We start from the raw sequence: 10,918 nt of genomic DNA, 5'->3' as shown, positions 1-10,918 counted from the left end.
ATCTGTGTGTTGAAGGGACAACTATCAGGATTAGGGTGTGAGACACCAAGTACATTATCTTCTTACCAAGTCCATTGTGCATTCTTATATCATCAACATCTCTCATGGGATTTTCCAAATCTAAATCCTTTCTTTTCTCATTGCTTTTGCCACCTTGACATGTTATTCCCTGCTTTTTTTACTACCTTTGAATGATCTTATGGGGCGTACCTTTTCCATGCCCTCTTTGGGCTGTCTCTTGTGTCCATAGTTAAGTCATCAAAGGGTGTATTCATTCGAGTCACATTTAGTATGAGTATGATCTTTGAAGCAGAATTAGGATCCCAGTCTTCTCTGGCTGAAAGGTGCCAAAAGTTCTTCCCAACATTTGTTTCAAGACCTCTCTGATCTCCCTACTTTATCCTCCTTCTCTCATGGGAAGATCTTCATCAACTGAAACCCCATCTCCCCCAAATCCCTGCTGATGCTGCACCATTATTGGACTAGTTTGTCTTTCTGGTTGGTATGACTTCACTAAAGGTAATATAGAACTTAAATGCTCCTCTGAAAAGAGTTAAATGTCCCATTCTGGCTCTTCTAAGACCCTTCCCTTCCCACTCTAGTCCCTCAACTCCCTAGAATCGCTGGGACTTTAGACCTCTACCTGCCCACCTGGAACCTTCAAAGAGAGCCACTTGCATGTTAAAATGCTAATTTGAAGCAGGTTAGATATTTTATCCACTTGTATGGACTTTGGAGATATCCAGAGAGCCATGTGATATATCCTCAGTCCCTCACCGAGAACTTCACTCAGAACTCTATCTTATGAGAATCCACGCCAGGCAGAGAAAAATCTTAAAAGTCTCCTCTAAAAATATCAGCGAGAAGGGGCTGGGATTGTGGCTCAGTGGTAGAGCGCTCACCTAGTATGTGCAAAGCCCTGGGTTCGATCCTCAGCACCACATTAAAAATCAAATAAATAAATAAAATAAAGATATTGTGTCCAACTACAGCTGATAAAAAACATATCAGAGGGAAATGTTAACCCTCACATTGACCTCAATTTATTCCATCTTCCAGAAACAAAATTTGGGTGAAATTTTTAAGTGGACCAAAGACAAAAACAACTCTTAATGTAAACTAGTGAGTTTTGCATTCCTCTGTTAATGCCTGACTTGGAGCTTATATTTTAGAATGAAAGCTATAACCTCTCCATTTGTGTCTATCTATAGTTTATGGATGAAAATGTGGTATTTTGCTGCTTCTGCATGGGTTTTACTAAATCAGCATATGAAATTGCTTTATAAATTCTATTTTAATAGGCTTAGAGAGAAATAAGCACATATAAGTTAATTCTTTCTAAGTCTCTCAGAGGTGTAAGAACTAAGTTCTATGTTTTACATGGTCACGTGATTTGGGTAAATATGGTCAATAAGACTAATTTGATATTGTTGATTTAATAAAAACAGGTATGTTTTCTGAATTATCAGCATTAAGCATAATATAAGCATACATTTTTTTCTACTTGAGTTTGCTAATCAAATAAGTTTATGTTATACCCACTAGAAATATAAGTTTATAATAATTATACATTAAAAAAATGACAGAAACAGCAGGGCATGGTGGCGAATGCCTATAATCCCAGCAGCTTGGGAGACTGAGGTAGGAGAATCACGAGTTCAAAGCCAGCTTCAGCAACTTAGGGAGGCCCTAAGCAACTCAGTGAGACTCTGTCTCTAAATAAAATACAAAAAAAAAGAGCTGAGGATATGGCTCAGTGGTTAAGCACCCCTGAGTTTAATCCTTGGTACCAAAAAAAAAAAAAGACAGATGCAATAAAAATGAATAGCTTGATATCTATTGCTTTTGTTTATTAAAAACAGCAGAAGAGGGGCTAGGGTTGTGGCTCAGTGATAGAGCACTTGCCTAGCATGCATGAGACACTGGGTTCGATCCTCAGTACCACATAAGTGTAAAATAAAGATATTGTCTCCACCTAAAGCTAAAGTAAATATTTTAAAAAACATTTATTTTAAATACTTAAAAAAATAAATATTTTTTTTTTAAAAAAAGAACAGCAGAAGAACAAAACAAGAAACATGTACTTAACTTTTATAGGTTTCTTGCTTTTGTTTTCAAGGTTTTTGTTTTGCTTTATTTTTTTTTATTTTACAGTCTTCAATTAAGCAAAAATATGGAACTACTTAGTATGTTTCTCCAGGAACTTTTTATGAAATTCAGATCTCAGTGTATCATTTACAAATCTTTCATCTTTCTTCTGATCATCTATACCTTTTGCGCAGTTCTCAAAGACACCACCACCTTCTTTTAACTTTGAAGTTGGCCTGAGGCTGGGATAGGCCTGTGAGATCAAGGAGAGGGTTTCCACGGAGAATGTTTTCTGTGAGAATTCTTTTTCAGGTTTTTGTTCTAGTTCCTTCCTGGCCTGCTCTTCTGTTCTTTCTTTTTTACTTTTTTCCAGTTCTGCAAGAAGAGCTGTGGTGTCACCAACATCACACTCCTCTTCAAAATCTCCATCTTCCTCATCTGTTGGAGGAGCATGCACATGGAGGTGGGCAGGCTTCTTTGACACTGAAGAGGAGATTGTATGTCCTCAGGTGGGACATTGCTTGTTTTTTCCTCTTGCACTGGCTCTCATGCTTCTCTTGAAACTCCTTCCTGAAGTTATGGTTATGAACTTCTTCAGGGGTCTCCTCAGTATTTTGTCTGGATTTATCTTTGAAGGAGAGGGCGGGTCTCTGTTTGAAAACTGCTTTAAGAGTTGGCTCAAATCACCTTCTCCTCTTCCTCTTCTACCCCTTGCAGGTTCAAAGTTGGCCCTGGATGCTGTTGTCATCTTTTAGTTTGGCCAAGGTCTGATGCAGTAGCCTCTGAAGATCACGTAGACACCATTGTGACCTGTTTTGGAAATTTTTGATACTTGCCTAACATGCATGTGTTGTAAACATAGTTAACCGGGAAATAGCTTCAGATAATAAGAGTTAAATTGTGGTTAATTTTGCTTAATAGCCTATGAAATTTTCCTAGCTGTTAAAATGCAAATTAAGTTGATATAAATAGAATATTTTTTTTCCCTGAATGGACTTTCCAACAATAACTATATTTGATAATATGTCTGCTTAAAAAGTTTCAGTGACTCAGTGGTCTAGTGCTTGCCTAGCACTGGGTTCGATTCTCTGCACCACATAAAAAAATAAATAAAATAGATATCTATCAACAACTAAAAAAAAAAAAAAAATTTAAAGTTTCCACAATCTGTTAGTGCCTTGCAACCTTAAAGTTATGCTAAATAATGAAGTAATTGGTATGTATTAAGTGTCTAGATCATTTCTAAGTAAAATATCTTTAGAATACTAATTATTAAACATAAGTTTAAACTTTAATATTTTGGGTTTATTTCTTTCACAGAGAGACTAAAAATAAGAGGGTCCCTTAATAGACTATTTTTTTTCAGTAGTGTGGATGGAACATGACCCTGCACATGCTAGGCAACTGCTCTTCTAAGCTGTCTCTCTAGTACTTTCATAGATTTTTTTTAACATATGTATAAAAATCCTCTCTAAGGAAGCATTTAAAAATTGTGAGATGGAATATTCATAAACTTTGCTTTCTGTTGAAGAATGCTAGTGTATAATCCCGTTTACAATTATCCATGTTCTAGTTTTCTAAGTAAAGTAAAAGTTACTACATGACAAAAATTAATTATAATCAATATATGTAAATGAAACTACTAGAAATAATAATAGTAAAAGGAAAATGACATTATACAAAAGCATACAAGCAACGTAAGATATATTTTTGTCAAAATAAAGAACAATTTTGTCCTAAAATAAAACCACTGGTAGTTCCAGAATAATAAAGAGGGAGAGTAGAAAGAAAAAATCTGAATGGATATAGAAAGCTGCAGAAGATTTTCAGCAAAAAGAATTTTATGTCATGCAGTCTAAGCTGGCTATGGTTGGATGGTTCTCTTTTTAAGGTTCTGTTTTCAGTGTAAGCTTTTATATTAATAGTACCTGAATGCAAAACAAAAGATCTGTTTTCTCCTTGCTAAAAAATGACAAAAGTTTTCTTGGGTTGGTAGTCTGCTCTTAATAAAACATTTTAAAGATTTTCTTCACCTTTTGAATAATCCATCTATTATGGTTTAGATGTGGAATAATCCCCAAAGGCTCATGTATTGAAGATTTGGTCTTCAGTACAGTTATGTTCAGAGGTGGGACTTTTGGGAAGAGACTGGATTATAAGGACTATACTAATAGTGTGCAGGCATTACTGTGAGCTAAAGGAGGTGGGACCTAATTATAAGAGTAGGTCCTTGGAGAGATGCCCTTGAGGATTATATGTTGTCCCTGGATCTCTACTCCTCCCCACCCACTCCCCATCCCATATGTCTCTCTCTCTCTGCTCTCTGGCTGCCATGAGCTGAGAAGCTTTCCTCCAACATGCTCTTCTTCCATGATATTCTGCCTCAACTCAGGCTTAACACAATGGAGCCAATCATGAATTAAAATCTCTGAAATCATGAGCTAAAATAAATCTTTCCTTCTCTAAGTTGTTCTTGTCAGGTATTTTGGTCACAGCAACAAAGAGCTTACTAATAATCATTCATACAACTAAGATTCTGCATCTTAATAATTTACTGTGTTCCATGTTGACTTAATCATGTGCTTGAATAAGAGAACAAAGTATTTTCTCACTTTTTAAAAGAGCTAAGGTTTTCATTTCTGTTTCTTCTTCTTCCTCCCCCTCCCTAGCCTCCTCCTCCCCTCCTCCTCCTCCTCCTCCTCTTCTCCTCCTTTTCCTTCTTCTCCTATCATATTACCTTCTATATTTACTTGTGGAATCTTTTATTGTCACTCCGGTTAAATAAATAACTATTATTTCACAGTGATCTATTATCCAACTTCATCAACTCTTCAAATCATTGGGTATTCCTGACATTTTGCTCTCTATTATAGGATACAAATATATAGAGTAAATGCTGAATACAAATATATTAATGTTCACTTCTCCCAAATCACACCCTAAATGAAATATTGATTTCATACTGACTTTAAGATTTTCCAGAGAATCCTAAAAAATCTTAAAAGGAGTAATTTCACCTTGTGAAAAGAGAATTGTTAAAAATTAATTACACAGGTTAAATAACATAAGAACATTGTCAAATAAGAGATGCATAACCTTCCCTAGGTTATATATGTATGGTTAAAAATTATTAATAGAAACACATTTCCAGAATTATATAAAATTACAGAAAGTTCATCCATGCCTTCACTGTCGATGATGTATCCTGGAATACTAAATGTTTATACTCATAATAATACAGGTAATATTTAAAGAGTCATATTTTCCAGAAGCAACCAAATTTCCTTTCAATTTTGTTATTTTTATAACAAACTCTCATCAAATCTTGAACCGTGACCAATGTAAGATTGTTCATCCACAAGAAGTAGTTCTTTTACTCTGATGCATTCCCCCAAAAGCCCTTAAAACTACCTGCAAAGTAGAATGCTTTGTCTTCCACAAAAAGGGCTGTCAGACACGTGGGGAGGACAAAACAAGTCCTCTGGAATACAAGCCTCTAATGGCATTGCTTAAATAACTAAAATTAAACCACTGGACTGAGCAAGAATTTCCAGAACTCTAGTAAAGAAACTGATGAGTTCATGAAAATGCTAATCCCAGATCCAGCAGGACAAGAACAAATCAAATGAGACTGAATGAATTGATGAACAATGATTATAATTTTTATGGCTTTGGGGGGATTTAAAGAAACTCCATGTGTGTGTGTGTGTGTGTGTGTGTGTGTGTGTGTTACCAGGGATTGAACCCAGGGGCACTTGACCACTGAACCATATCCTCAGCCCGATTTTGTATTTTATTTAGAGACAGGGTCTCACTGAGTTGCTAAGTGCCTCAAAATTCCTGAGGCTGGCTTTGAACTTGCGATCCTTCTGTCTCAGCCTCTCAAGCCGCTGGGATACAGGGGTGCACCACGGCGCCTGACTCCTCCTTCTTTTATCTATAACTCATAATCATTTCATAGGTTATATCTTGTAAATAGAAACAAAACATCTATCTTTTTTCTCTCCCTTACTGATGCCTCCAGAATTAGGATCTCTTGTTAAGTTCCTAATTCTTCTCCTGTGACAATATAAGTATTTGCATATATGTTCAATACTAATCTCTTCTCCTGTAATGACAATTAATTGGAAACATTGGTTATCTAACCCTGGCTTTGTCCAGAATGTCATGTTTGGGAATGACAGACATAGAACCAATATGACCATACAATATTGTATCAGTAAGAGTTCTCTAGAGGAACAGAATTAACAAGGAGAATGATTGTATAGAGGGGATTTATTCTATTGGTTTATATGTCCAGAAGCTGGATAGTCCACAATGGCTCTCTGCAGGATGACGAGCTAGAAGTACCAGTAGCTGAGCATTCCAAGAGGCTAAAGCTTTAGAACAAGAGGGATAAACAGTGCTATCTCAGTCTGAGATTGGAGGCTTCTGGAAACTCCCTGGAAAATCACGGGCAGAGTCTTCTTTGGAACAGTGAAGGCAGGAGAGTCTATATCCTCAGGTAAACGCAGCAACAATCAGAAGCCCTTTCCAGAAGAATCAAGCTTGCATCTGTTGTTGCTTCCTTGCTCTTCTAACATTTATTCCATCCAAGCCACCATCTTATTGGACAATGCTACCCATGCTTAGGAACGGTCTCCACTTCAGTTGGCTATACCACTTGCCAATCATTCCTAGACACACCTTCATTGACACACCCAGAAGCCTCTTAATCCTGGCATCTCTTAATCCATTCAAGTTGACAATTCAAATTAACCATTACAAATTCAAAAAGACTAAGGGTGATATTATGGAGCCAATGCTTACAAAGCTGTCTTGGAAGACCTGGTTTCATGCCTGGCTTAGAGGATTTTCTGCTTTACAGGTGAGTAAGGAGGAGCTTGTCTTAGAAGACCCAAGAACCTCAGGATGTTCTAGGGATCTCAGTAAAGAAGGAATTCATTCAAACCTACGGGTAATACAGGTGAGGTCCGATGGCAAGTTCTTGGCTTGTTTTGTTAGCTTTGAATGGCCTTTGAACATCCAATCTAAGGTTCCTCATGAAGAAATCCCAGCAAAACAAACTTTTAAAAAAGACCTGTGTGGTCAGTTACCACTCCTACTACACTTGTATAAATAATCAGGCTGTACCTAATGAGACCAGGTTTATTCTGTAATAAATAATCTTACTTTGATTATCTTTTGGTCAAAGAAAGGGACTATAGAAGGAAATTTTGTATTTCAACAGAAAGCTATCATACACCCTGTGATTTATCAAATTCTAATCCTGTTTCTTACATTTGAGATTATATTGTCTATCTTTAAACAGGACTAGATACTGTCATCTGCATATATTATCAGTTCTTACCAAAATTTAAATTCTTCTGCTTTCCTCCAATATCTCCAAAATCCTCCTTTTCTCTTTCTCTACTCAACTGGGGTCCATGAAAACTAAAGCCTGATTTCCTGGGGCTGTACATTGCTTTGTCTATAAGATAGTTCCCAAAGATCTGAAAAAGCCCTGTGAGCAGAAGCTGGACAACTTCAAAGTCTCATCAAGAGATTAGGTATGGACAATCTCTGTGCCTGCAGCTGCTGCTCCGTGGACCACTCAGGATGTTGACCAGAACAGCCACATTCTCCTTGTTCCACTCCAGGAAGGAATCGTGACCCCGATGCCTGTTACTAACAAAGACATTAAAACCACAGACTGGGAAAAACATCACGTTGCTCCTTCTATCCTCCCTTCATTATCTAAAACCTCTCCCAACCCAATGTTTGAAAGGCTTAAAGGATCACCCCCTGAACTCAGAACTGTTTATTGTTTGCTCCAACCATTGTTTTTATTTTCATTTCTCATTATAATCAATTATTTTTTTTCTCTGCAGATTTGCTTGTTTCCCTTTCTATTTTTATTTATTTATTTTTTCCTGTACTGAGGATTTAACCAGGGGTTCTTCACCATTGGACTATATCCCCACCTCTTTTTATTTGAGACAAGGCCCTCGGTAAGTTGCTAAGGCTGGTCTCGAACTTAGGATTCTCCTACCTCAGGCTCCTGAGTGGCTGGGATTACAGGCTTGTGCCACCACCCAGCCTTGCCTCCCAATATCTCCCAATATCTAACATGAGTTTTTTCTCCACAGCAATCAATCAAGCTCCCTGTCTGTGAAACTTCTTAGGAAGTTTCAAATAGAGGAAATAAAAGAACCCCAAATCCAAAGGTGGGTGCAGATACAGATCTCATCTGAATGGAATTCATGTGATTAAAGCTGAGCTTTATGAGAGTTGGTTGCTACAACTCCTCCTTCCCCATAGTCCAGGGAGGTCTCTAGTCAGGGAAGCAACTGATCTTGGCAGCCGCACATTCCCTGCAAAATAATGTTAACAAGACTCATCAGATCTTTTGTCCCTTGAAAGTACCACTTCCTCATCCCTTTTGAGTTGGATTATAAACCTTTTCCACTGAATTACTCATTCCTGAGTACTCCTATACAGGCGTGGACAAAATTTGTCTCTTCATTACCTTGAATTTGCACACTCCGGGTCCGTTCAAGCATAATATAATAGAGAAAAAGGTTTGTTCTCATCTTGTGAGTTTGCATGTCTGTAAAACTGTAACAACTTCTATGCATTGCATAAGATACAGAAGAAGTAAGTGAATGCTGCTAACTGCATGATGACTCCTTATCAAATGGGAAGTCATGATAAATGTGGAATTGTGTTAAAGGACAGGCACTGCAGGTAGAGTCAAAGGAAAGCTGGCTTCAGCTTTGAGTCCAGGTCAAACTCTGCATGAAGTTCAGTCCCTGAGCGCGGCAGGAGACAGAGAGAGAGATGTGTCCAGACGATAAATGAAATTTACACCATACGTTTGTTGTGAGGACAAGATGAATGATCCATATACAGCACTAATCCCAGATTATAGTGCATGCAAATGCTGAATTACTGTTACTAATGTTACTGTGCATTTGCCGTGTAACCCTGAGCAAGCTACTGAATCTCTCTAAACTTCAGTTTATTTTAGCAAATCATATAAAAATAACTGTGAAAACACAAAACCAAAATGTAAATGGCTGTATAAGTGTTCATTGCACTTAGTGTCAACAGCATGGGCTGGGGTGTGCCATGTTGACAAAGGAACTCAAGATCTTGGTGTTTCTTACTCATGCTGCACACCCATCCTGGGTAACTGCAGGGGGACCCATCATCGTCAGGCCCAGACCCAGGCTGACAGCTCTATCTCATACTTGCTTTCTCAATCATAGTGGTGGGAAAGTAAAGAGACTGATCATCTCCCCACAGGTGAGATCAGTAGTGGCAGAGGGTGCAATTATCATCATTATTTCTTCTTAGGTCAATTTCATAACTGAAACTTATTCTGTCTAAAGAGAGAGTTTTTCTGTTTGTTTGTGTTTCTTTTTGACTCCACCAGTTCTATGCCCCTGAGTTTTGCTGTAATGAGATGACAAGGTGCGTAAAAGACTAGGCAGCTGAGGTCCTGGCAATGGTGGTGCTCTGGCTGGAGGATCTCTTGAAATGTAAGTCATCTGAAACAGTGTGTCTGAGGGATCCTGGACACCACACCCTGCTGCGTCACCCTCTGACTGTACTTTAAGTCCCATTGCAGAAGGTCAGATGTGCTAATGAGATGGAGAGGAGACTGACACAGGATGGAGTATTGCCACACAAACATTGGCACCAGGACTTTTTATAATGGAGACATTTTAAGGTGATCCAAAACCTCAGTTAAACTTGGGCATGACCTGTTCAGGAGTGTCCTGGACATGCCTGCCTGTCCATACCTTTCCCATGTTCCATCCCTTAGTTTGTGCCTCACTGTCTATTTCAGACAGGTTCTGCCTGGCTGGTGAAAGATGGCAGACCACAGGGCCCTTAGTTCAGAGTTACTGTCACCTGAAGAGACTCATTCTTTCTCAGTCCCAATTCCAAAATTCCTGGGTGAAAAGCTAGGAAGGGGTTGGCCTAAGCCAAGGTAAGGTGTTCAATCACGCAAATGAGGGCTACAGATGCATCTTCCCCTTGTGTGAGTGTGTGGGCTGGGGGTGGGGGCATGAGGTCAGGGTTACTATGAACCAGCACACATAATGAAATCATCTGTAAGCTGGCAAGTGGGTCCCTCTGGAGAATGATGTTCTCAGAAAATTAGAGGAGGCTCCTTGGACCCCAGCTTCTTCCATCTGGTCCCTATAAGGCACATGTTAGCACTATGGGATTTATCTCACTTGGGAGATAAATCGTCAAAGAAGGGGCCCTATCAGGTTTTAATCCTTCAGTTCACCTTGATTTTGAGGGTTTGACTGAATGTATTCATGTTTACAGAATCGTGCCATGTTCTTGACTACGGAATAATCAGTGAAATATCTCACGAGTCCTATTATTATCATCACCATTTCAAAAATGTGGAAGAGAGAGAGAGAGCAAGAGAAGATGGAATTCCAGCCTGGGATCATGCAGCCAGCACATGCCAGAACAGGGATTTCCACCTTCACTTCACTTCTCCATGTCTGCGGTCATAACTGATCGTAAGGGAGCATAGCCGCCAAGTCTCAGGGACGATGATTCATGGTCATTTCCTCCCATGACTTACTATAGCTGTGGGACCTCAGGCACGTCGATTTCTCTGTGCCTCAGTGTCCTGTGAAACAGGATGGCTGAACCACTGCAAGTGGGAGATGAGTTGAGTCTTGTACAAGGCCGGGAGGCACCAGGTAGCTAACATGCATATTATTATGAATATTTCAGAAGTCAGGGAGGGCTTCCAAGGATATGAATTAAATACTGGGGCTTTATTACCTCTCATCAAAAGATGAAAAAGAGGAGAAGG

At 38.8% G+C, this 10,918-nt stretch overlaps 1 pseudogene; it reads right to left on the bottom strand.

Moving 5' to 3' along the window:
* Positions 1–2,179: 2,179 nt before the first annotated feature.
* On the bottom strand, positions 2,180–2,836 carry LOC114095141 (spliceosome-associated protein CWC15 homolog pseudogene; annotated as a pseudogene).
* Between the last annotated feature and the right edge of the window lie 8,082 nt (positions 2,837–10,918).

Source organism: Marmota flaviventris, chromosome 1, assembly GCF_047511675.1.
Source record: "Marmota flaviventris isolate mMarFla1 chromosome 1, mMarFla1.hap1, whole genome shotgun sequence".
NCBI lineage: Eukaryota > Metazoa > Chordata > Mammalia > Rodentia > Sciuridae > Marmota > Marmota flaviventris.
The sequence above is the reverse complement of the archived record's forward strand: the minus strand, read 5'-3'. Positions and strand labels throughout refer to the sequence as shown.